The sequence below is a fragment of the Mobula birostris genome, chromosome 15 (assembly GCF_030028105.1).
Source record: "Mobula birostris isolate sMobBir1 chromosome 15, sMobBir1.hap1, whole genome shotgun sequence".
In the NCBI taxonomy this organism is placed as follows: Eukaryota; Metazoa; Chordata; class Chondrichthyes; order Myliobatiformes; family Myliobatidae; genus Mobula; species Mobula birostris.
The window spans coordinates 1630040-1657924 of NC_092384.1; the positions used below are offsets into that span (position 1 = coordinate 1630040).

At 43.2% G+C, this 27885-nt stretch overlaps 1 protein-coding gene across 2 annotated transcripts in view; it reads left to right on the forward strand.

The window, feature by feature from the left end:
- The window catches only part of dok4 (docking protein 4), a 183128-nt gene that overhangs the window by 97096 nt on the left and 58147 nt on the right, over nt 1–27885 (forward strand). The window lies entirely within an intron of this gene.

The following is a 27885-nucleotide window of genomic DNA, read 5'->3' on the forward strand; positions in this document are numbered from 1 at the left end:
CCTTGTCAAAAGCCTTTTGAAAATCCAAATATACCACATCCACTGGTTCTCCCCTATCCACTCTACCAGTTACATCCTCAAAAAATTCTATGAGATTCGTCAGACATGATTTTCCTTTCACAAATCCATGCTAACTTTGTCCGATCATTTCACCGCTTTCCAAATGTGCTGTTATCACATCTTTGATAACTGACTCTAGCATTTTCCCCACCACCGACATTAGGCTAACTGGTCTATAATTCTCCAGTTTCTCTCTCCCTCCTTTTTAAAAAGTGGGGTTACATTAGCCACCCTCCAGTCCTCAGGAACTAGTCCATAATCTAAAGAGATTTGAAAAATTATCACTAATGCATCCATTATTTCTTGGGCTACCTCCTTAAGCACTCTGGAATGCAGACCATCTGGCCCTAGGGATTTATCTGCCTTTAATCCCTTCAATTTACCTAACACCACTTCCCTACTAACATGTATTTCCCTCAGTTCCTCCATCTCACTGGACCCTCTGTCCCCTACTATTTCCGGAAGATTATTTATGTCCTCCTTAGTGAAGACAGAACCAAAGTAGTTATTCAATTGTTCTGCCATGTCCTTGCTCCCCATAATCAATTCACCTGTTTCTGTCTGTAGGGTACCTACATTTGCCTTAACCAATCTTTTTCTTTTCACATATCTATAAAAACTTTTACAGTTAATTTTTATGTTCCCTGCCAGTTTTCTCTCATAGTCTTTTTTCCCTTTCCTAATTAAGCCCTTTGTCTTCCTCTGCTTCTTCTTTGGAATTGATACTATCCCTAATTTTCTTTTTCTAGCCATGGGTGCACTACCTTCCCTGATTTATTCTTTTGCCAAACTGGGATGAACAATTGTTGTAGTTCATCCATGTGACCTTTTAATGCTTACCATTGCATATCCACTGTCAACCCTTTAAGTGTCATTTGCCAGTCTATCTTAGCTAATTCACGTCTCATACCTTCAAAGTTACCCTTCTTTAAGTTCAGAGCCTTTGTTTCTGAATTAACTATGTCACTCTCCATCTTAATGAAGAATTCCACCATATTATGGTCACTCTTACCGAAGGAGCCTCTCACGACAAGATTGCTAATTAACCCTTCCTCATTGCTCAATACCCAGTCTAGAATAGCCTGCTCTCTAGTTGGTTCCTCCACATGTTGGTTCAAAAAAACCATCCCTCATACGTTCCAAGTAATTCTCTTCCTTACCAATTTGGTTCACCCAATCTATATGTAGATTGAAGTCATCCATTATTACTGCTGTTCCTTTATTACATGCATTTCTAATTTCCTGTTTAATACCATCCCCAGCCTCACTACTACTGTTAGGTGGCCTGTACACAACTCCCACCAGCATTTTCTGCCGCTTAGTGTTATGCAGCTCTACCCATATGGATTCCACATCCTCCCGGCCAATGTCCTTCCTTTCTATTGCGTTAATCTCCTCTCTAACCAGCAATGCTAACCCACTGTCTATCAGTCTATGTCTGTCTGTCAGTTTAATTGTCTATCTGTCTATCTAGCTATCTGTTTATGACGGAATATCTATTTGTCTGTCAGTCTATTTGTTTGTCTGTCTATATATGTATCTATCTGTCTTGTCTAGCTATCTGTCTGTTTATTTGGCTGCTAGCTCTCTGTCTAATTCTATGTCTATCTATCTGCCTGTCTACGAGGGGTGATTGATAAGTTCGTGGCCTAAGGTAGAAGGAATCAATTTTAGAAAGCCAAGCACATTTATTTTTCATCATAGTCCCCTCCTACATTTACACACTTAGCACTTAGTCCAGCGGTCATGGAGCATATGGATCTTGGATCTCCAGAAAGTGTCCACAGCAGGGGTGATTGATATGTCCGTGGCCTAAGGTAGAAGGAGTGGCGTTATACGACTCTCGTTACATGCAAATGCAGTTCAACTCTTTGAGTGATTATGTGGAAAGTTTGAAGTTAATAACTCATCTCCTTAATAACTCATGACAGTCTATCTATTTGTCTGTCTGTCCGTCTATCTATCTATCTGTCTGTCTATCAATCTTGTTTGATCTATCTGTCTGTCTATCAATCTCGGTTGATCTATCTGTCTGTTTGACTACCAATTTGTCTCTCTGTATATCTGTCTACATATCTGCCTGTTTGTCTGTCTATCCATCTACCTATCTATCTATGTCTGCCTATCTTCCTCTTTGGCTATCAATCCCTTTGTCCATCTGTCTGTGTATCTACAAATCTGTCTGTCTGTTTACCTGGCTGCCTATCTGTCTGTCTGTCTGTCTATCTATCTTTGTCTGTCTATCTATCTATCTGTATATCTATCTATCGCTCTGTCAATCTCTGTGCCTGTCTATCAGTCAATATGTTTGTCAATCTGTCAGTTTGTCTATCCATCTAGCTATCTATATCTGAATATCTACATGTTTGTCTGACATTATATTTGCACATATAACCATATAACACTTACAGCACGGAAACAGGCCATCTCGGCCCTTCTAGTCTGTGCTGAACTCTTACTCTCACCTAGTCCCATCACCCGCTCTCAGCCCATAACCCTCCATTCATTTCCTGTCCATATAGCTGTCCAATTTAACTTTAAACAACAACATCAAACGTGCCTCAACCACTTCTGCTGGAAGCTCATTCCACACAGCTACCACTCTCTGAATAAAGAAGTTCCCGCTCATGTTACCCCTAAAATTTGCCCCCTCTCAACTCATGTCCTCTTGTTTGAATCTCCCCCACTCTCAATGGAAAAAGCCTATCCATGTCAACTCTATCTATCCCCCTCATAATTTTAAATATCCCTATCAAGTCCCCTCTCAAACTTCTACACTCCAAAGAATAAAGACCTAACTTGTTCAACCTTTCTCGGTAACTTAGGTGATGAAACCCAGGTAACATTCTAGTAAATCTCTTCTGTACTCTCTCTATTTTGTTGACAATTTTCCTATAATTCAGTGACCAAAACTGTACACAATACTCCAAAATTGGCCTCACCAATGCCTTGTACAATTTCAACATTACATCCCAACTCCTATACTCAATGCTCTGATTTATAAAGGCCAGCATACCAAAAGCTTTCTTCACCACCCTATCCACATGAGATTCCACCTTCAGGGAACTATGCACCATTATTCCTAGAAACCTCTGTTCTACTGCATTCTTCAATGCCCTACCATTTACCATGTATGTCCTATTTTGATTAGTCCTGCCAAAATGTAGCACCTCACACTTATCAGCATTAAACTCCATCTGCCATCTTTCAGCCCACTCTTCTAACTGGCCCAAATCTCTCCGCAACCTTTGAAAACCTATTTCATTATCCACCACTCCACCTATTTTAGTATCATCTGTATACTTACTCATCCAATTTACCACCCCATCATCCAGATCATTAATGTATATGACAAACAATATTGGACCCAGTGCAGATCCCTGAGGCACACCACTAGTTACCGGCCTCCAATCTGACAAAGAGTTATCCACCACTACTCTCTGGCATCTCCCATCCAGCCACTGCTGAATCCATTTTACTACTTCAATATTAATACCCAAAGATTGAACCTTCCTGACTAACCTTCTGTGTGGAACCTTGTCAAAGGCTTTACTGAAGTCCATATAGACAACATCCACTGCTTTACCCTTGTCAACTTTCCTAGTTACCTCTTCAAAAAATTCAATTAAGATTTGTCAAACATGACCTTCCATGCACAAATCCATGTTGCCTGTTCCTAATCAGACCCTGTCTATCTAGATAATTATATATACCTTCTCTAAGAATACTTTCCACTAATTTACCCACCACTGACATCAAACTCACATGCCGATAATTGCTAGGTTTACTCTTAGAACCCTTTTTAAACAATGGATCAACGTGAGCAATACGCCAATCCTCCGGCACCATCCCCCTTTCTAATGACATTTGAAATATTTCTGTCAGAGCCCCTGCTATTTCCACACTAACTTCCCTCAAGATCCTAGGGAATATCCTGTCCGGACGCGGAGACTTATCCACTTTTATATTCCTTAAAGTGCCAGTCTTTCTAATTATCTATGCATTTGTTTGTCTGTCTATCTATCTGTCTGCCGATCTATCTATCTGTCTCTCTGTCTGTCTATGTGTCTGTCTATCGGCTATCCATCTGTTTTTCTGCCTATTTGTCTATCTGCCTGCATGTCTATCTATCTGTCTGTAAATCTATATGTCTGCCTAGCTATCTCTCTGTCTATCTGTCTATATATTTACTGTAGGTCTATCTATCAGTCCATCTGTCCATCTATCTGTCTCACTATCTATTGCTCTATCTGCCTGTCTATCTTTTGTCTCTCTCTCTCTACCTATATCTCGCTATCTATCAGGCTATCAATCTGTCATTTTGCCTGCCTGTCTATAGGTCTATCTGTACATCTACCTTTCTATCTGCCTGTCCATCTGGCTATCTATCTATCTGTCCCTCAATCTATCTATCTGTCTATCTATCTATCTATCTGTATTTGTCTATCTGTCTATTTGATTAATCTGTCTGTCTATCTATCTATCTTTCTATGTCTGTCTATCTACCTGTTTGTCTATCAGTCCCTTTGTCCATCTGTGTATCTACCTATGAATCTTTCTATCTGCCTGTCTGTCTATCTGGCTGTCGACCTGTTTATCTGTTTAGTTGCCTTCTATCTCTGTATCTATCTTGGTCTAGATATCTAACTATCTGTATATCTATCTATCTCCCTGTCAATCTCTGTGTCTGTCTGTCAAAATGTCCGTCTATCTGTCAGTTTATCTGTCTATCTATCTATGCATCTATCTATCTGCCTATCTATCTGTCTGTTCATTTCTCTGCTATCTCTCTGTCTGTCAGTTTTTCTGTCTGTCTATCTAACTACCTGTCTGCCTATCCATCTATCAATCTATCTGTCTGTTTGTCTGCCTGGCTCTCTGTCTGTCTATCTATCATCTATCCTCTATTTGTCTTTCTATTTCTCTATCTATCTACCTGTATATCTATCTATCAGTTTATATGTCTATCTATCTCTCTGTCTATCTGTCTATATAGTTATATGTCAGTCTGCCTATCTATCTATCTGCCATTCTGTCTATCCTGTCCATCTTTCACTCTCCATCTTTCAGTCTATCAAGCTGCCATTCTGTCTGTCTGTATATATATGAATCTATCTGGCTGTCGATCTATCTGTATGTTTTACCTGTCTGTCTACCTGTCTATCTATCAGTCTGTCTGTCTATCTAACTGTCTCGCGATCTGTCCATGCATGTAACTATCTGTCTGTCTTGTCTATCTATCTGTTGTTCTGTCTATCTGATTATCTATCTACAAGTCCATCTGCCCATCTATTTGTCTGACTATGTATGGCTCTAGCTGTCTGCGTATTGAGCTGTCTATTTAATTATCTATCTGTCTGTCTCTGTTTGTCTATCTACCAGTCTATCTACCTGTCTATCTATCTATAGATCTGTCTATATCTGTCTCTGTATATCTCCATTTCATCTGTATATAAAACTATCTGACTATCTGTCACTCTGTTTGCCTGTCTATCTATCGATCTAATTTTCTATCTATCAGTCTATCAACCTATATGGCTGTCTATCTTCCTATCCATTTACCTGTATATCTATCTATCTGGTTATCCATCTATCTGTCTATCTATCTATCGCTCTCTGTCTAACTATCAGTCTATCAATCTGTCATTCGGTCTGTCTATCTATCGATGCATCTGTCTGTACATTTGCATATCTATCTCAGCAGCACGCACAGAACACTGCAGGAACTCAGCAGGCCAGACAGCATCAATGGAAAAAAGTACAGTAGACATTTCAGGCCAAAACGTTTCAGCAGGACTGGAGAAAAAAAAATGCTGAGGAGTAGATTTAAAACTTGGGGGAGGGGGGTTGGAGAGAACCACCACATGATGGGTGAAACCTGGAGGGGGAGGGATGAAGTAAAGAGCTGGTGAGGTGAGGGGGGAAAGGAGGTGGGAAATGGACAAGAGGGAGGGGTGCTAAGGGGCATCATCAGGTTTGAGAAATCGATGTTCATGCCATCAGGTTGGAGGCTATCCAAGTGGAATATAAGCTGTTGTTCCTCCAACCTAAGTGTGGCCTCATCATGACAGAGGAGGTGGCCATGGATGGACATACTGGAATGGGTAGTGGAATTAAAATTGTTGGCCACTGGGAGATCCCACTTGTGCTGGTGGATGAAGTATAGATGTTCAGTGAGGCCATACCCAATTTATGTTGGGTCTCGCTGATGTACAGGAGGCCTCACTGGCAGTACCGAACACAGTAAATGACCCCCCCCTGCCCCATAGACTCACAGGTGAAGTCATGACTGATCTGTCTATCTGCCTATCTATCTGTCTGTCAATTTTTCTGTCTGCCTAGCTATCTGTCTGTCAGTTTTTCTGTCTGTCTATCTATCTGTCTGCCTATCCATCTATCAAACTATCTGTCTGTCTGTCTATCTATCTATCTATCTATCATGGCTGATCCAATTCGTCCGGTCATCCCAACTCCCCTGCCTTCTCTCCATACCCTTTGATGCCCTGACTAATCAAGAACCTATCTATCTCTGCCTTAAATGCACCCCATCACCTGACCTCCACAGCCACTCGTGGCAACAAATTCCACAGATTTACCACCCTCTGACTAAAGGAATTTCTTTGCACCTCTGTTCTAAATGAACATCCTTCAATCCTGAAGTTATGCCCTCTTGACCTCGACTCCCATGGGAAATAACTTGACCATATCTAATCTGTTCAGGCCTTTTAGTTTCTATGAGATCCCCCCTCATTCTCCTGAACTCCAGGGAATACAGCCCAAGAGCTGTCAGACGTTCCTCATACGGTAACCCTTTCATTCCTGGAATCATTCTCGTAAATCTTCTCTGAACCCTCTCCAATGTCAGTATATCCTTTCCAAAATAAGGAGCCCAAAACTGCACACAATACTCCAAGTGTGATCTCATGAGTGCCTTATAGAGCCTCAACATCACATCCCTGCTCTTATATTCTATACCTCTAGAAATGAATGCCAACATTGCATTCGCCTTCTTCACCATCAATTCAACCTGCAGGTTAAACTTTGGGATATCCTGCACAAGGATTCCCAAGTCCCTTTGCATCACTGCGTTTTGAATTCTCTCTCCATCTAAATAATAGTCTGCCCATTTATTTCTTCCACCAAAGTGCATGACCATACACTTTCCAACATTGTATTTCATTTGCCATTTCTTTGCCCATTCCCCTAAACTATATAAGTCTCTCTGCAGGCTCTCTGTTTCCTCAACATTACCCGCTCCTCCAACTATCTTTGTATCACCAGCAAATTTAGCCACAAATCCATTAATCTCACAGTCCAAATCATTGAAATACATTGTAAAAAGCAGTGGTTCCAATACTGACCCCTGTGGAATTCCACTGGTAACCGGCAGCCAGCCAGAATAGGATCCCTTTATTCCCACTCTCTGCTTTCTGCTGACCAGCCAATGCTCCACCCATGCTAGTAACTTCCCTGTATTTCCATGGGCTCTTATCTTGCTAAACAGCCTCCTGCATGGCACCTTGTCAAAAGCCTTCTGAAAATCCAAGTACAGCACATCCACTGCATCTCCTTTGTCTACATTGCTTGTAATTTCCTCAAGAAATTGCAGTAGGTTAGTCAGGCAGGATTTTCCTTTCAGGAAACCATGCAGGCTTTGGCCTATCTTGTCATGTACATTCAGGTACTCCATAATCTCATCCCTAACAATTAATTCCAACAACCTTCCAACTGCTGATGTCAGGCTAACAGGTCTATAGTTTCCTTTCTGCTGCCTCCCACCCTTCTTAAATAGCGGAGTAACATTTGCAATTTTCCGGTATCCAGAACAATGCCAGAATCTATCGGTTCTTGAAAGATCATTGTTAATGCCTTCACAGACTCTCCAACCACTTACTTCAGAACCGGGGGGTGCATTCCATCAGGTCCAGGAGATTTATCCACCCTCAGACCACTAAGCTTCCTGAGCACCTTCTCAGTCGTAATTTTCACTGCACATACTTCACTTCCCTGACACTCTTGAATATCCGATATACTGCAGATGTCTTCCACTGTGAAGACTGATGCAATATATGCATTCAGTTCCTCTGCCATCTCTGCATCTCTCATTACAAAATCTCCAGTGTCATTTTCTATTGGTCCTATATCTACCCTCAACTCTCTTTTACCCTTTAAATACTTAAAAAAGCTTTTAGTATCTTCTTTGATATTAGTTGCTTGTTTCCTTTCATGATCCACCTTTTCCTTCCTAATGACCTTCTTAGTTTCCTTCTGCAAGATTTTAAAAGCTTCCCAATCCTCTGTCTTGCCACTAGCTTTGTCTTCCTTGTATGCTCTCTCTTTTGCTTTTACTTTGGGTCTGACTTCACTTGTCAGCCACAGTAGTGTCCTTCTTCCATTCCAAAATGTTTTCTTGCTTGGAATATATCTGTCTTGATATATTTTCCCCTCATTTTTCGCAGAAACTCCAGCCATTGCTGCTCTACTGTCCTTCCTGCTAGTGTCCCTTTCCAGTCAACCTTGGCCAGTTCCCCTCTCTTGCCATTGTAACTTCCTTTATACCACTGAAATATCGACACATTGGAATTTAGTTTCTCCTTCTCAATTGTGTGCTCTCCTGGAAGACACCAAGCCCTTTGAACAAGTCCTCATACTCTTTCATCAAGGCACTGTATTTTGACTCTGTGTCACTGTCCAGGACTAATCCTTTTCACCAAATTCAGTCTCTCACAGGCAGATAAACCCAATATTGACTTACATTTTTCACACTACCACAAATGAAAGCATGTGCACCATGTGTTTGTGTGATACTTTTGCCATACATGTTCCTTTAACTGGAATGTCTGCACCTGAATACCCAGTCACTTTTATATTTGTCTGATGTAACTTTGGTCTTGGCTTTAATGCATTAAACTCAGATTCTGCAAGAAAATTTATTTGTGCTCCAGTATCCAATTTAAACAGAATATTGTTTTGATTTACTTGCAATGGAATAGTCCAGCCATCCTTACTTTGTTTTCACAAAGCACATCTACGTAAAACTCACGTTCATCTTCAAGCACTTCATTTACATGTTTTATTTCCTTTCCTTTTATTGCACATTTTCCAATATGCTGGACACGTTTCTAGATGATGTTGCCGCCCACAGCGAACACAAAGTTTTTTTCTTTCAGATGACGTCTTGCTCTCCGTCGGTTTCATTGTCGCTGCATTATTTTTTCTAATATGTTCGCGCTTTACAGCGTCTACGCAGCTGTTCTCAATAAAAAAAACTCTTTAGCTTGTGACGTCATGGTCTCAGAAACTTTGCAGAATGCCACAGCTTTTTCCAAATTCAAATCTTGTTCTATCAGTCCTTCTCTCAGACCATTATCCAGAATGCCGCAAATAATTCTGTCTTTAATGAGAGAGCCTGTAAGCTCTGCAAACTTGCATCTTTTACTGTGGTTTCTCAACTCCGTAACAAGTTGATCAATCGTTCGACCAGGTCTCTGCCGACATTTGAAAAATTTATGGCGCTCATATGTCACATTCCCTTCGGTATACAAAATGCGTCAAATTTGTCAATTATCGCCTTTAGATTCAAATTATCTCCATTTTCAAAAGTGAAATGATCATATACCTCAATTGCGTTGTCCCCTATTACATGATAGGCGGCTTTCATTTTTGCCATTTTATTATCTGCTCTGATCACCGATAAATAAATTTCAAAATGCTGTTTAAATCTTTTCCAGTTTTCAGCTACGTTTCCAGTCAGCTGAAGCGTCAATGGGGGTTGCAAAACTTCCATTTTTAAAGCTGTTAGCAAACAACGAAAAAGTTTGCACTCTTTTTTTTTGGATTATCTTCGCTTCTCCTGTGTTAGCGAAACAAATTATTCTTCCAGACCAACTTCTGACATCATGTTGTATTCTTTATACGTACCGTGGGTTACTAAGAGCAAACCATGTTCTGGAAGAATTAAAACTGGAACTTTTATTTACAACAGCAAACAGCAACCATGTTTCTATCATGCAAGTTTCCAGATCATTCTGTCATTTCTGCGCATGCTCGGAACTCTGTCCAGTCACATTCTTACATGTGACACGTGATATCACCACACCTACTAAAATATTTTTCCGACGCATCGTATATCCTTGAATATTCAGCTCCCAATGGTAGCCATCTTCTCGCCAAGTTTCAGAGTTGGCCACAATGTCATACTTGCCAATCTGCAGCTGAATGTCAAGATCATCCATTTTATTTCTTATGCTGCGAGCATTCAAATATTTCAGTCCAGTATTTGTTGCTTTCTGTTTTAACTACATCACACCTCTATTGTCCTGTAACTCATCCCACTGGCTGTGATTATGCCTCATCTCCAGCCTGTCCTTTCTATCCTCTCTGTTGCACGCTATCTTTGATTTATTTCTGTTTTCCCCTTTCTCAGCCCTACCACTCCGGTTCCCACCCCACTGCCAAATGAGTTTAAACCCTCCCCAACAGCTCTATTAAACCTGCCTGCCAGGGTATTGGACCCCTTTGGGTTCAGGTGTAACACATCTTTTTAGTACAGGTCGTACCTCCCCCAGAGGCGTCTTCAGTGGTCCAGAGTTCCGAAGCCCTGCCCCCTACACCAGTCTCTCAGCCTCGCATTAATGTGCCTGATCATGCTATTCTTGCGCTCGTTAGCACGTGGCACAGGCAGCAATCCTGAGATTACTACCCTGGAGGTCCTGCTTTTCAGCTTCCTACCCAACTCCCTGAATTCTCTCAGGACCTACTCCCTTTTTCTACCTATGTCATTGGTACCAATGTGTACCAAGACTTCTGGCTGTTCATCCTTTCCCTTCAGAATACTCTGCATCCGATCTGAGACATCCTGTACCCTGGCACCTGGGTGGCAACGCACCGTGTGGGTATCTCTATCAGGCTGACAGAATCTCCTGTTTGTTCCCGTCACTATGGAATCCCCTATGACTACCCGATTCCTCCTCTTCTTCTCTCCTTTCTGCACCATGGAACCAGGCTCAGTGCCAGAGACCCAATCATTGTGGTCGTTCTCTGTCAGGTCACCCCCTCAACAGTATCCAAAACGAGATAACGATTATCGAGGGGGATGGCCACAGGGGTGCTCTATACTCTGTGAGCTCTTCCCTTCCCTTCCCTGACTGTCACCCACTTATCAAACTCCTGCAGCCTCGGGGTGACTAACTCTTTGTAGCTCCTATCCATCTCCTGCTCACTTTCAGCTGTAGGTCATCAAGCTGCAGCTCCAGATCCCTAACATGGTCTCTCAGAAGCTGCAGATGTGGCCATCTGGGAGACTGGAAGAATCCCAGGATTCCCAAATCTGACACCCAGCACAAAGTGCTAACCCTACAGAGATGCTCTTTATTCCTCCGCTTGTTCCACTTGCAAGGATAAGTGCTTATCTATCTGTCTATCATCCTCTTATATATAACCATATAACCATATAACAATTACAGCACGGAAACAGGCCATCTCGGCCCTTCTAGTCCGTGCCAAACTCTTACTCTCACCTAGTCCCACCGACCTGCACTCAGCCCACAACCCTCCATTCCTTTCCTGTCCATATATCTATCCAATTTAACTTTAAATGACAACATCGAACCTGCCTCAACCACTTCTGCTGGAAGCTCGTTCCACACAACTACCACTCTCTGAGTAAAGAAGTTCCCCCTCTTGTTACCCCTAAACTTTTGTCTTTCAACTCTCAACTCATGTCCTCGTGTTTGAATCTCCCCGACTCTCAATGGAAAAAGCCTATCCATGTCAACTCTATCTATTCCCCTCATAATGTTAAATACCTCTATCAAGTCCCCCCTCAACCTTCTACACTCCAAAGAATAAAGACCCAACTTGTTCAACCTTTCTCTGTAACTTAGGAGATGAAACCCAGGCAACATTCTAGTAAATCTCCTCTGTACTCTCTCAATATTATTGACATCTTTCCTATAATTTGGTGACCAGAACTGTACACAATACTCCAAATTTGGCCTTACCAATGCCTTATACAATTTCAACATTACATCCCAACTCCTATACTCAATGCTCTGATTTATAAAGGCCAGCAAACCAAAAGCTTTCTTCACCACCCTATCCACATGAGATTCCACCTTCAGGGAACTATACACCATTATTCCTAGATCCCTCTGTTCTACTGCATTCTTCAATGCCCCACCATTTACCATGTATGTCCTATTTTGATTAGTCCTACCAAAATGTAGCACCTCACATTTTTCAGCATTAAACTCCATCTGCCATCTTTCAGCACACTCTTCTAAGTGGTCTAAATCTCTCTGCAAGCTTTGAAAACCTACTTCATTATCCACAACGCCACCTATCTTAGTATCATCTGCATATTTACTAATCCAATTTACCACCCCATCACCCAGATCATTAATATATATGACAAACAACATTGGACCCAGTACAGATCCCTGAGGCACACCGCTAGACACTGTCCTCCAATCTGACACACAGTTATCCATCACTACTCTCTGGCGTCTCCCATCCAGCCACTGCTGAATCCATTTCATTACTTCGATATTAATGCCTAACGATTGATCCTTCCTAACTAACCTTCCGTGTGGAACCTTGTCAAAGGCCTTACTGAAGTCCATACAGACACCATCCACCGCTTTACCCTTGTCAACTTTCCTAGTAACCTCATCAAAAAATTCAATAAAATTTGTCAAACATGACCTTCCATGCACAAATCCATGTTGACTGTTACTAATCAGACCCTGTCTATCCAGATAATTACATATGCCATCTCTAAGAATACTTTCCATCAATTTATGTCAAACTCACAGGCTGATAATTGCTACTCTTAGAACCCCTTTTAAGCAATGGAACAACATGAGCAATACGCCAATCCTCCGGCACCATCCCCGTTTCTAATGACATTTGAGATATTTCTGTCAGAGCCCCTGTTATTTCTACACTAACTTCCCTCAAGGTCCTAGGGAATATCCTGTCCGGACCCGGAGACTTACCTGCTTTTATATTCTTTAAAAGCACCAGTACTTCCTCTTCTTTAATCATCATACTTTCAATAACTACCTTTCTTGTTTCCCATACTTTACAGAATTCAATATCCTTCTCCTTAGTGAATACCAAAGAAAAGAAATTGTTCAAAATCTCCCCCATCTCTTTTGGCTCTGCACATAGCCGTCCACTTTGATTCTCTAAGGGACCAATATCCCTTGAAAACCATGACTCTCTCAAACTTTTAACCTTTCCTTTCAACCTAACAGGAACATGAAGGTCCTGTATCCTCAAAATTTCACCTTTAAATGACCTCCATTTCTCTATTACATCCTTCCCATAAAACAAATTGTCCTAATCCACTCCTTCTAAATCCTTTCGCATCTCCTCAAAGTTAGCCTTTCTCCAATCACAAATCTCAACCCTGGGTCCAGACCTATCCTTCTCCATAATTATATTGAAACTAATGGCATTGTGATCACTGGACCCGAAGTGCTCCCCAACACATACCTCTGTCACCTGCCCTACTCATTCCCTAACAGGAGATCCAACACTGCCCCTTCTCTAGTTGGTACCTCTATGTATTGCTGCAGAAAACTATCTTGCACACATTTTACAAACTCCAAACCATCCAGCCCTTTTACAGAATGGGCTTCCCAGTCAATGTGTGGAAAATTAAAATCTCCCACAATCACAACCTTGTGCTTACTACAAATAACTGCAATCTCCTTACAAATTTGCTCCTCCAGTTCTCGGTCCCCACTAGGTGGTCTATAATACACCCCTATAAGCGTCACTACACCTTTCCCATTCTTCAATTCCACCCAAATAGCGTCCCTAGACGAGTCCTCTAATCTATCCTGCCAAAGCACCGCTGTAATATTTTCTCTGACAAGCAATGCAACACCTCCCCCTCTTGCCTCTCCTATTCTTTCACACCTGAAGCAACGAAATCCAGGAATATTTAGTTGCCAGTCACACCCCTCCTGCAACCATGTTTCACTAATAGCTACAACATCATATTTCCAGGTATCAATCCATGCTCTAAACTCATCCACCTTTCTTACAATGCTCCTAGCATTAAAATAAATGCATTTAAGAAAATATAAAACATTTTAAATATACAAATATTTATGAATATTGGTGAATCTATATGTCTGTTTATCAGTCTATCAGTCTATCTATCTGTCCAGCTGTGGGTCTATCTATCTGGCTGTTTGACGGTCTATCTAGCTGTTGTTCTGTATATTTATCAATCAGTTCAGTTACCTGTTCACTCACTTATCCATTGTTCTATTTATCTATCTATCTGACTTTCTGTCCATCTGTCTATCTATCTCTCTGGCTGTTCAACAATCTATTTCTCTCTCACACACATATCTCTATCTGTCTAACTGACTGACTTCCTCTCCCTCTAACTGTCTGTATATCTGTCTACCTGTCTGTCTATCTATCTATCTATCTATGCATCTTTCTGTCTATTTATCTGCCTGTCTCTCTGACTGTATGTCTATCTCTCTGTCTATCCATCTATCTTTTGGTCAATATGTCTGTCTGTCTTTCTATCACTTTATCCAACTATCTATCTATCTATCTATCGGGCCATCCGACAGTCTATTTCCCAATCTTGACATCTATCAGTCTAACTGTCTGTCTGATGATCTATCTCTGTCTGCATATCTCTCTGCCTGTCTATCTATCTGTCTATCTATCTATCTGTCTGTCTGTCTATCTTTATATCTGTCTGTTTATCCATCTGCCTGTCTATTGGTGTCTCAATCTATCAACCTGTCTATCTTTCTGTCTGCCTGTCTATCTTTCACTCTATTTGCCTGTCTATCTATATATCTGTATATATATCTATCTATCTCTCTATCTGTCTATATGGCTGTTTTTCTGTCTATCTACTTATCTATCTGTCAATCTATCTGTCTGACTATCTATGGCTCTATCTGTCTGCCTATCTGTTTTTCTATTGAGCTGTCTTACTGTGAATCTATCTGTCTGCCTGTCTCGCTCTCTCTCTGTCTCTCCATCTTTCTTTGTCTATCAGTCTATCAATCTATTGTTGAGTCTGTCTACCTGTATATCCATCTGTATGTACATTAGCCTATCTATCTGTCTATCTCTCAGTGTCTACCTAACAATCTATTTATCTATCTATATATTTATCTGTCGGTCTATCGATCTCTCTGTCATTCAGTCTATCTGTCTATTCATCTATTTGTTCATCTACCTGTCTCAGTAACTATCTATCTATGTACTTATCTATCTATCTGGCTGTCCAACTTTCTATCTCTCTGTATTTCCATCTGTTTATCTTTCCATTGACCTGTCTGTCCTTCTGACTATTCATCTGTTCATCTATCTTTATATCTGTCTACCTGTCTACCTATCTAGCTATCAATCTGTCTATCTAACTATCTGTTTGTCTGTCTGTCCATCTCTGTCTATCCACCTAATGTCTGTCAATCGGACAGTCTATCAGGGAGTCTATCAATTTATCTATTTATCTATCAATGTCTGTCTATCTAACTGCTTGTCTGACAGTCTATTTGTCTGTCTGTCTATCTGCCTATGTATCTGTCTGTCTATATCTCTGTCTATCCAACTGTCACTCAAATTCTCTGTCTGTCTCTCTATTTATCTGCCTATCCATTTATCTGTCTGTCTGCCTGTTGGTCTATCTACCTGTCTGCTGAATTATCTATCTTTCTCCATCTCTCTATCTAGTTGTCGATCTATAGGTCTATTTATTTTGTTTATTTTTATGTGTCTATCCTCTCTATCTATCTGCATAGCTTATTTAGAAACATAGAAACATAGAAAATCTAGAAAACCCACAGCATAATACATGCCCTTCGGCCCACAAAGCTGAGCTGAACATGTCCTTACCTTAGAATTACCTAGGCTTACCCTTAGCCCTCTATTTTTCTAAGCTCCATGTACCTATCCAGAATTCTTTTAGAAGACCCTATCGTATCCACCTCCACCACTGACGGCAGCCCATTCTACCCACTCACCATTCTCTGCATAAAAAACGTACCCCTGACATCTCCTCTGTACAGTACCTATTTCCAAGCACCTTAAAACTATGCCCTCTCTTGCCAGCCATTTCAGCCCTGGGAAAAAGCCTCTGACTATCCACATGATCAATGCCTCTCATTATCTTGTACACCTCTATCACGTCACCTCTCATCCTCCGTCGCTCCAAGGAGAAAAAGCTGAGTTCACTCAACCTATTCTCATAAAGCATGCTCCCCAATCCAGGCAACATCCTTGTAAATCTCCTCTGCACCCTTTCTATGGTTTCCACATCCTTCCTACAGTGAGGCGACCAGAACTGAGCACAGTACTCCAAGTGAGGTCTGACCAGGGTCCTATATAGCTGCAACATTACCTCTCGGCTCCTAAACTCAATCCCACGGCTGATGAAGGCCAATGCACCATATGCCTTCTTAACCACAGAGTCAACCTGCGTAACAGCTTTGAGTGTCCTATCAACTCGGACCCCAAGATCCCTCTGATCCTCCACACTGCCAAGAGTCTTACCATTAATACTATATTCTGCCATCATATTTGACCTACCAAAATGAACCACCTCACACTTATCTAGATTGAACTCCATCTGCCACTTCTCAGCCCAGTTTTGCATCCTATCAATGTTCCGCTGTAACCTCTGACAGCCCTCCACACTATCCACAACACCCCCAACCTTTGTGTCATCAGCAAATTTACTAACCCAACTGTCCACTTCCTCATCCAGGTCATTTATAAAAATCACGAAGAGTAGGGGTCCCAGAACAGATCCTTGAGGCACACCATTGGTCACCGACCTCCATGCAGAATATGACCCACCTATAACCACACTTTGCCTTCTGTGGGCAAGCCAGTTCTGGATTCACAAAGCAATGTCTCCTTTGATCCCATGCCTCCTTACTTTCTCAATAAGCTTTGCATGGAGTACCTTATCAAATTCCTTGCTGAAACCCATATACACTACATCTACGGTGCTACCCTCATCAATGTGTTTAGTCACATCCTCAAAAAATTCAATCCAGCTCATAAGGCATGACCTGCCTTTGACAAAGCCATGCTGACTATTCCTAATCATATTATGCCTCTCCAAATGTTCCTAAATCCTGCCTCTCAGGATCTTCTCCATCAACTTACCAACCACTGAAGTAAGCCTCACTGGTCTATAATTTCCTGGGCTATCTCTACTCCCTTTCTTGAATAAGGGAACAACATCCGCAACCCTCCAATCCTCTGGAGCCTCTCTCATCCTCATTGATGATGCTAAGATCATTGCCAGAGGCTCAGCAATCTCCTCCCTCATGTCCCACAGTAGCCTGGGGTAAATCCCATCTGGTCCCGGTGACTTATCCAACTTGATGCTTTCCAAAAGCTCCAGCACATCCTCTTCCTTAATATCTACACGCTCAAGCTTTTCAGTCCGCTGCAAGTCATCTCTACAATCGCCGAGATCCTTTTCCGTAGTGAATACTGAAGCAAAGTATTCATTAAGCACAAACAAGAGGAATTCTGCAGATGCTGGAAATTCAAGCAACACACATCAAAGTTGCTGGTGAACGCAGCAGGCCAGGCAGCATCTGTAAGAAGAGGTACAGTCGACGTTTCAGGCCGAGACCCTTCGTCAGGACTAACTGAAGGAAGAGTGAGTAAGGGATTTTACTTCACAATCCCTTACTCACTCTTCCTTCAGTTAGTCCTGACGAAGGGTCTAGGCCTGAAACGTCGACTGTACCTCTTCTTACAGATGCTGCCTGGCCTGCTGCGTTCACCAGCAACTTTGATGTGTGTTGCTATTCATTAAGCACCTCTACTATCTCCTTCGGTTCCATACACACTTTTTCACTGGTGCACTTGAATGGTCCTATCATGTCTTATCCTCTTACTCTTCACATACTTGTAGAATGCCTTGAGGTTTTCCTTAATCCTGTCCGCCAAGGCCTTCTCATGGCCCCTTCTGGCTCTCCTAATTTCCTTCTTAAGCTCCTTCCTGCAAGCCTTATAATCTTCTCGATCTCTATCATTATATAGTTTTTTGAACCTTTCGTAAGCTCTTCTTTTCTTCTAGACTAAATTTACAACAGCCCTTTGTACACCATGGTACATGTACCCTACCATCCTTTCACTGTCTCATTGGAATGTACTTATGCAGAACCCCACACAAATATCCCCTGAACATTTGCCACATTTCTTGCATACGTTTCCCTGAGAACATCTGTTTCCAATTTATGCTTCCAAGTTCCTGCCTGATAGCCTCATATTTCCCCTAATTCCAATTAAATGTTTCCCTAATTTGTCTATTATTATCTCTCTTCAATGCTATGGTAAAGGAGATAGAATTGTGATCACTATATCCAAAATGCTCTCCCATTGAGAGACCTGACACTTGACCATGTTAATTTCCCAATACTAGGTCAAGTACAGCCTCTCCTCTTGTAGGCTTATCTACATATTGTGTCAAGAAACCTTCTTGAACACACCTAATAAACTCCACCCCATCTAAACCCCTCACTCTTGGTAGACGCCAATCAATATTTGAGAAATTAAGATCTCCCACCTCAATAATACTATAATTATTACAGCTTTGCGGAATCTATCTCCCTATCTGCTGCTCGATGTGCCTGTTACTATTGGGTGGTCTATAAAAATCACACAGTTGAGTTATTGACCCCTTCCTGTTCCTAACTTCCACCCACAGGGACTCCGTAGACAACCCCTCCATGACATCCTCCACTTCTGCAGCTATCACACTATCCCTGATCAACAGTGCCACACCCACACCTCTTTTGCCTCCCTCTCTCTTCATTCTGAAACATCTAAAACCTGGCACATGAAGTAGCCATTCCTGCCCCTGCACCATCCATGTCTCTGTAATGGCCACAACATCATAGCTCCAAGTGCTGATCCACGCTGTAGACTCATCGCTTTGTTCCCAATACTCCTCACGTTAAACCTCTATCTGACTGTCAATCTGTCAGTCTGTCAGTCCACATGTCTACCTACTGTATGTCGATCTGTCTGTCTGTCTATCTCTCTGCATGTCGATCTGTCTGTCTATTTCTCTGTATGTCGGTCTGCCTGTCTATCACTCTATGTAGATCTGTCTGTCTATCCCTCAGTAAGTAATTCCGTCGGTCTATCTCTGTATGTCGATCTGTCTCTGTCTCTCTGTATGTTGGTCTGTCTGTCTGTCTGTCTATCTCTCTGTATATCCATCTGTCTGTCTATCTCTCTGTATGTCAATTTGTTTGTCTGTCCATCTTTCTGTATGTCGATCAGTCTGTCTGTCTGTCTATCTCTCTGTATATCCATCTGTCTGTCTATCTCTCTGTATGTCAATTTGTCTGTCTGTCCATCTCTCTGTATGTCGATCAGTCTGTCTGTCTGTCTATCTCTCTGTATGTCGATCTTTCTGTCCGTCTATCTCTCTGTATGTCGATCTGTCTGTCTACCACTCTGTACGTTGGTCTGTCTGTCTATCTCTCTGTATGTCGATTTGTCTGTCCATCTCTCTGCATGTCGATCTGTCTATCTCTCTGTATGTCGATTTGTCTGTCTCTCTGTATGTCGATCTGTCTGTCTGTCTATCTCTCTGTGTGTCGATCTGTCTGACTCTCTGCCTATCTGTATGTCGATCTGTCTGTCAGTCCATCTCTCTTTATGTTAGTCTGTCTGTCTGTCTGTGTTTCTGTATGATGATCTATCTTTCTAGCTCTCTGTACGTCACTCTGACTGTCCGTCTATCTCTCTGTATGTCGATCTGTCTATCTCTCTGTAAGTCAAACTGTCTGTCTATCTCTCTGTATGTTGATCTATTTTTCTCTCTGTATGTGGGTCAATCTGTCTGTCTGTCTCTCAGTATGTCGATCTGTCTGTTTGTCTATCTCTCTATATGTCAATCTGTCTGTCTGCCAAACTGTATGTCGATCTGACCGTCAGTCTATCTCTCTGTATGTCAGTCTGTCTGTCTGTGTATGTCTCTGTATGACGATCTGTCTTTCTATCTCTCTGTACGTCACTCTGACTGTCTGTCTATCTCTCAGTATGTCGATCTGTCTGTCTGTCTATCTCTGTACGTTGATCTGTCTTTCTATCTCTCTATATGTAGATCTGTCTGTCTGTCTATCTCTCTGTCTAAGTCGGTCCGTCTGTCTGTCTGTCTTTATTTCTCTCTGTATGTCGGTCCGTCTGTCTGTCTCTCTGTATATCTGTCCTTCGGTCTGTCTCTCTGTATGTCGCTCTCTACATTGGTCCGTCTGTCTGTCTGTCTCTATGTATGTCGGTCCGTCTGTCTCTCTGTATATCGATCTGTCTGTCTAACTCTCTGTATGTCAATCTGTCTGTCCGTCTATCTCTGTCCTGGCAGGGAGATTAGCGGGGGCTACTGAGGTGACTTTAAACTAGAATGGTTGGGGCGTGGGAATCAAATTAAAGAGGCTAGGCGTGAGGAGGTTAGTTCACTACAGGGGGATGGGAACCAGTGCAGATAGGCAGAGGGGTGTAAAGTGAGGGTAGAAACAAAAAGTACTATGGAGAAAAGTAAAAGTGGCAGGCCGACAAATCCAGGGCAAGCATTAAAAAGGGCCACTTTTCAGCATAATTGTATAAGGGCTAAGAGAGTTGTAAAAGAGCGCCTGAAGGCTTTGTGTGTCAATGCAAGGAGCATTCGTAATAAGGTGGATGAATTGAAAGTGCAGATTGTTATTAATGATTATGATATAGTTGGGATCACAGAGACATGGCTCCAGGGTGACCAGGGATGGGAGCTCAACGTTCAGGGATATTCAATATTCAGGAGGGATAGACATGAAGGAAGGGGAGATGGGGTGGCGTTGCTGGTTAAAGAAGAGATTAACGCAATAGAAAGGAAGGACATAAGCCGGGAAGATGTGGAATCGATATGGGTAGAGCTGCGTAACACAAAGGGGCAGAAGACGCTGGTGGGAGTTGTGTACAGGCCACCTAACAGTAGTAGTGAGGTCGGAGATGGTATTAAACAGGAAATTAGAAATGTGTGCAATAAAGGAACAGCAGTTATAATGGGTGACTTCAATCTACATGTAGATTGGGTGAACCAAATTGGTAAAGGTGCTGAGGAAGAGGATTTCTTGGAATGTATGCGGGATGGTTTTTTGAACCAACATGTCGAGGAACCAACTAGAGAGCAGGCTATTCTAGACTGGGTTTTGAGCAATGAGGAAGGGTTAATTAGCAATCTTGTCGTGAGAGGCCCCTTGGGTAAGAGTGACCATAATATGGTGGAATTCTTCATTAAGATGGAGAGTGACATAGTTAATTCAGAAACAAAGGTTCTGAACTTAAAGAGGGGTAACTTTGAAGGTATGAGACGTGAATTAGCTAAGATAGACTGGCAAATGATACTTAAAGGATTGACGGTGGATATGCAATGGCAAGCATTTAAAGGTTGCATGGATGAACTGCAACAAATGTTCATCCCAGTTTGGCAAAAGAATAAATCAAGGAAGGTAGTGCACCCGTGGCTGACAAGAGAAATTAGGGATAGTATCAATTCCAAAGAAGCAGCATACAAATTAGCCAGAGAAAGTGGCTCACCTGAGGACTGGGAGAAATTCAGAGTTCAGCAGAGGAGGACAAAGGGCTTAATTAGGAAGAGGAAAAAAAGATTATGAGAGAAAACTGGCAGTCAACATAAAAACGGACTGTAAAAGCTTTTATAGATATGTAAAAAGGAAAAGACTGGTAAAGACAAATGTAGGTCCCCTGCAGACAGAAACAGGTGAATTGATTATGGGGAGCAAGGACATGGCAGACCAATTGAATAATTACTTTGGTTCTGTCTTCACTAAGGAGGACATAAATAATCTTCCAGAAATAGTAGGGGACAGAGGGTCCAGTGAGATGGAGGAACTGAGGGAAATACATGTTAGTAGGGAAGTGGTGTTAGGTAAATTGAAAGGATTAAAGGCAGATAAATCCCCAGGGCCAGATGGTCTGCATCCCAGGGTGCTTGAGGAAGTAGCCCGAGAAATAGTGGATGCATTAGTGATAATTTTTCAAGACTCGTTAGATTCTGGACTGGTTCCTGAGGATTGGAGGGTGGCTAATGTAACTCCACTTTTTTAAAAAAGGAGGGAGAGAGAAACCGGGGAATTATAGACCGGTTAGCCTAACGTCGGTGGTGGGGAAACTGCTGCAGTCAGTTATCAAGGATGTGACAACAGCACATTTGGAAAGCGGTGAAATGATCGGACAAAGTCAGCATGGATTTGTGAAAGGAAAATCATGTCTGACGAATCTCATAGAATTTTTTGAGGATGTAACTAGTAGAGTGGATAGGGGAGAACCAGTGGATGTGGTATATTTGGATTTTCAGAAGGCTTTTGACAAGGTCCCACACAGGAGATTAGTGTGCAAGCTTAAAGCACACAGTATTGGGGGTAAGGTATTGGTGTGGGTGGAGAGTTGGTTAGCAGACAGGAAGCAAAGAGTGGGAATAAATTGGACCTTTTCAGAATGGCAGGCAGTGACTAGTGGGGTACCGCAAGGCTCAGTGCTGGGACCCCAGTTGTTTACAATATATATTAATGACTTGGATGAGGGAATTAAATGCAGCATCTCCAAGTTTGCGGATGACACGAAGCTGGGTGGCAGTGTTAGCTGTGAGGAGGATGCTAAGAGGATGCAGGGTGACTTGGATAGGTTGGGTGAGTGGGTAAATTCATGGCAGATGCAATTTAATGTGGATAAATGTGAAGTTATCCACTTTGGTGGCAAAAATAGGAAAACAGATTATTATCTGAATGGTGGCCGATTAGGAAAAGGGGAGGTGCAACGAGACCTGGGTGTCATTATACACCAGTCATTGAAAGTGGGCATGCAGGTACAGCAGGCGGTGAAAAAGGCGAATGGTATGCTGGCATTTATAGCGAGAGGATTTGAGTACAGGAGCAAGGAGGTACTACTGCAGTTGTACAAGGCCTTGGTGAGACCACACCTGGAGTATTGTGTGCAGTTTTGGTCCCCTAATCTGAGGAAAGACATCCTTGCCATAGAGGGAGTACAGAGAAGGTTCACCAGATTGATTCCTGGGATGGCAGGACTTTCATATGAAGAAAGAATGGATGAACTGGGCTTGTACTCGTTGGAATTTAGAAGATTGAGGGGGGATCTGATTGAAACGTATAAGATCCTAAAGGGATTGGACAGGCTAGATGCAGGAAGATTGTTCCCGATGTTGAGGAAGTCCAGAACGAGGGGTCACAGTTTGAGGATAGAGGGGAAGCCTTTTAGGACCGAGATTAGGAAAAACTTCTTCACACAGAGAGTGGTGAATCTGTGGAATTCTCTGCCACAGGAAACAGTTGAGGCCAGTTCATTGGCTATATTTAAGAGGGAGTTAGATATGGCCCTTGTGGCTACGGAGGTCAGGGGGTATGGAGGGAAGGCTGGGGCGGTGTTCTGAGTTGGATGATCAGCCATGATCATAATAAATGGCGGTGCAGGCTCGAAGGGCCGAATGGCCTACTCCTGCACCTATTTTCTATGTTTCTATGTTTCTATGTTTCTAAGGCGGTGGCTGGGAACGGACCCAATTGCAAAACACAGACTCTGAGGTACTAGAGAGAGGACTAGGATACATGGTGTGGGCAAGGACATGGACAGGAAAACTGGAACCCGGAACAGCACTGGACAAGAGATCTAGGAGACCAGAGACTGGAGGCGAGGTTTGAGACCAGAGACTGGAGGCGAGGTTTGAGACCAGAGACTGGAGGCGAGGTTTGAGAACAGAGACTTGAGGTGAGGCTTGAGACCAGAGACTGGAGGCGAGGTTTGGAGGCGAGGTTTGAGACTAGAGGCTTGAGGCTTGGGGTCTTGAAGCTTGGCTTGGGGCAAGGCTCGAAGCTTGGGGCTTGAAGCTCCTCCTGGGCAGGGTGCGGTACACCTGGGCAAGGCACAGATCACCTGGGCAGGACGCAGATTTCCACCCGACGGAGGCGAGGGACAGGAAGGGACAGAACCAACCACAGGGTAACAGAAATCTGGCCTGACTTACCCGACAGCAGCAAGAGGCAGGAGGGGACAGAACCCACCGCAGGGTAACAGCAATCTGGCCTGACTTACCCGACATAGGCGAGGTACAGGAAGGGACAGGACCCACCACAGGGTAACAGCAATCTGGGTAACGGTAATATGGCCTGGCTTACCCGACGGAGGCAATGGACAGGAAGGGAGCTAGGTACAGGGTGGCTCCAAGACAAGACTTCAGGCAATGCAAGGTGAGATAAGAACTTCAGGTGAGGCGAGATTTACCGGCAAGACAAGGCAGGGCTACCGGCGAGGAAACAGAAGACAGAGGAAGGAATACAAGGAGGAAGGACAAGAACAATCCAGCAGCCACGCCCTGGTCTCTGGAGATATTTATGCAGCCAGTCCCAACAAGCATTAGCTGCCTCAATTAGAGCTCAATAGGAACAGAAACAGGGTAGATAGGAAAACTTGGAGCAAGGGTCGATGGACCAGACCATGAACCATAATGCGGACTTCACGGGCTGGACCATAACAATCTCTCTGTCTGTCAATCTGTCTGTCTATTTATCTGGCTGTATGTCGATCTGTCTGTCTGTCCCTCTGTATGTCGATCTGTCTGTATATCTCTCTGTATGTTGAACTATTTTTCCCTCTTTATGTCGATCTGTCTTCTGTCTCTCTGTATGTAGATCTGTCTGTTTGTCTACCTCTTTCTAAGTCGGTCCGTCTGTCTGTCTGTCTGACGATCTGTATGTCGATCCGTCTGTCTGTCTATGTCTCTGTATGTTGATCTGTCTTTCTATATCTCTGTATGTCGATCCATCTGTCTGTCTTGCTCTCTTCATTTTGATCTGTTGGTCTGTCTCTCTGTATTTCATTCTGTCTGTCTGCCTCTCTGTATGTCGGCCTGTCAGTCTGTCTATCTCTCTGTATGTAGATCTGTCTGTCTGTCTATCTCTCTCTAAGTCGGTCCATCTGTCTGTCTGTCTGTCTATCTCTCTGTATGTCGGTCCATCTGTCTGTCTCTCTGTGTGTCACTCTATACGTTGGTCCATCTGTCTGTTGGTCTCTCTGTATGTCGGTCCGTTTGTCTGTCTACCTGTAAGTCGGTTGGTCCCTCTGTCTGTCTGTCTCTTTCTATGTCGATCTGTCTGATTATCTCTCTGTATGTCTATCTGTCTGTCTGTCAGTCTATCTCTCTGCATGACGATCTGTCTGTCTATCTCTCTGCATCTTGGTCCATCTGTCTGTCTGTCTATCTCTCTTATGTCGGTCCATCTGTCTGTCTGTCAATCTCTCCGTAAGTCAGTCCGTTTGTCTGTCTGTCTATCTCCCTATATGTTGGTATGTCTGACTGTCTCTGCGTATGTCGCTCTGTCTGTCTCTATGTACGGCGGTTCGTCTGTCTGTCTGTCCCTCTGTATCTCGGTCTGTCTGTCTCTCAGTATGTTGATCTGTCTGTCTATCTCTCTGTATGCCGGTCTGTCTGTCTATCTCTCTGTATGTTGGTGTGTCTGTTTCTCTGTATGTCGATCTGTCTGTCTGTCTCTCTGTATGTCGATCTGTCTGTCTGTCTCTCTCTCTGTATGACGGTCCATCTGTCTGTCTGTCTACCTCTCTGTATGTCTGTCCGTCTGATTGTCTGTCTATCCCTCTGTATGTCGGTCCATCTGTCTATCTTTCTTTATGTCGATCTGTCTGTCTGTCTATCTCTTTGCATGTCCGTCTGTCTGTCTGTCTCTCTGTGTGTTGATCTGTGTCTTTATCTCTCTGTATGTCGATATGACTGGTTACCTGTCTGTACGTTTATCTGTCTGTATTTCTCTCAGTATAATGATCTGTCTGTGTATCTCTCCGTATGTCGATCTGTCTGTCTGTCTATCTCACTGTATGTCGATCAGTCTGTCTATCTGTCTATCTCTCTGCATGTCGATCTGTCTTTCTGTCTATCTCTCTGTTTGTTGATCTGTCTGTCTATCTCTCTATATGTCTTCAGGCTTGAGGATGGAGACTTGAGGTGAGGCTTGGCAGGAGGCAGAAGGCTGGAGTCTTCAGGCTTGAGGCTAGAGGCCAGAGACGAGGCTTGGCAGGAGGTAGGAGGCTAGAGTCTTCAGGCTTGAGGCTAGACAAGAGGCTGGAGTTTTAGGCTTGAGGCTAGGCAGGCTCCTCCTGGGCAGGGCGCGGTTCACCTGGGCAGGGCGTGGATCACCACCCGATGAAGGCATGGGACAGGAAGGGACAGAACCAACTGCAGGTAATGGCAAGACGGCCTGGCTTGCCCAACGGAGGCAAGAGACATGAAGGGACAGAACCAACAGCAGGTAATAGCAAGACAGCCTGACTTACCTGGTGGAGGCAAGGGACAGGAATGGAGCTAGGTACAGGGTGGCTCCAGGACAAGACTGAAGGCGAGACGAGGCAAGAGTTACCAGCAAGACCAGGCAAGGCTTCAGGCAATGCAAGGCAAAACGAGAACTTCAGGCGAGGCGAGAGTTACCGGCAAGACAAGGCAGGGCTTCAGGCGAGGAAACAGAAGGCAGAGGAAGGGATACAAGGAGTAAGGACAAGATCAATCCAGCAGCCACGCCCTGGTCTCTGGAGGTATTTATGCAGCGAGCCCCAACAAGCATCAGCTGCCTCAATTAGAGCTCAACAAGAACAGAAACAGGGTAGATAGAAAAACCTGGAGCAAAGGTCGATGGACCGGACCGTGAACCAGAATACGGACTTCACAGACTGGACCATGACAGTCAGTCCGTCTGACTGTCTGCCCATCTCTCTGTATGTCGGTCCGTCTGTCTATCTCACTGTATGTCAGTCCATCTGTCTGTCTCTCCGTATTTTGTTCTATATGTCTGTCTCTCTGTATCTCGATCTGTCTGTCTCTTTGTCTATCTCTCTGTATGTCGATCTGTCAGTCTGTCTGTCTCTCGGTGTGTTGATCTGTCTGTCTGTCTGTATATGTCTCTCTATGTCGCTCCGTCTGTCTATCTCTCTGTATGTCGGTCTGTCTCTCTCTCCGTATGCCAAACTGTGTGTCTATCGCTCAGTATTTCGATCTGTCTGTCTATCTCTCTGTATGTCGGTCTGTCTGTCTATCTCTCTGTATGTTGGTGTGTCTGTTTCTCTGTATGTCGATCTGACTGTCTATCTCTCTGTATGTTGATCTGTCTGTCTGTCTCTCTGTATTTCTGTCTGTCTCTCTCTCCGTATGATGGTCCATCTGTCTGTCTGTCTGTCCATCTCTCTGCATGTTGGTCTGTCTGTCTGTCTCTCTGTAGGACAGTCCGTCTAGCTGTCTCTCTGTATGTAGCTCAGTCTGTCTGTCTGTCTCTCCGTATTTCCGTCCATATGTCTGTCTCTCTGAATGTCGATCTGTCTGTCTATATCTCAGTATGTCGATCTGTCAGTCTGTTTGTCTATCTCTCTGTATGATGATCTGTCTGTCTGTCTGTTTCTCTGTATGTCGATCTGTCTGTCTGTCTGTCTGTCTATCTCTCTGTATGTCGATCTGTGTGTTTATATATCAGTATGTCAAAATCTCTGACTGTCTAAATCTCTGTATGTCGATCTGTCTGTCTATCTCTCAGTATGTCAATCTGTCTGTCCTTCTCTCTGAATGTCGATCTGTCTGTCTATCTGTCAGTATGTCAATCTGTTAGTCTGTTTGTCTATCTCTCTGTATGTCAATCTGTCTGCCTGGCTGTCTATCTCTCTGTATGCCGCTCTCTCTGTCTCTATTTATGGTGGTTCTTCCGTCTGTCTGTCTCTCTGTAACTCAGTCCGCATGTC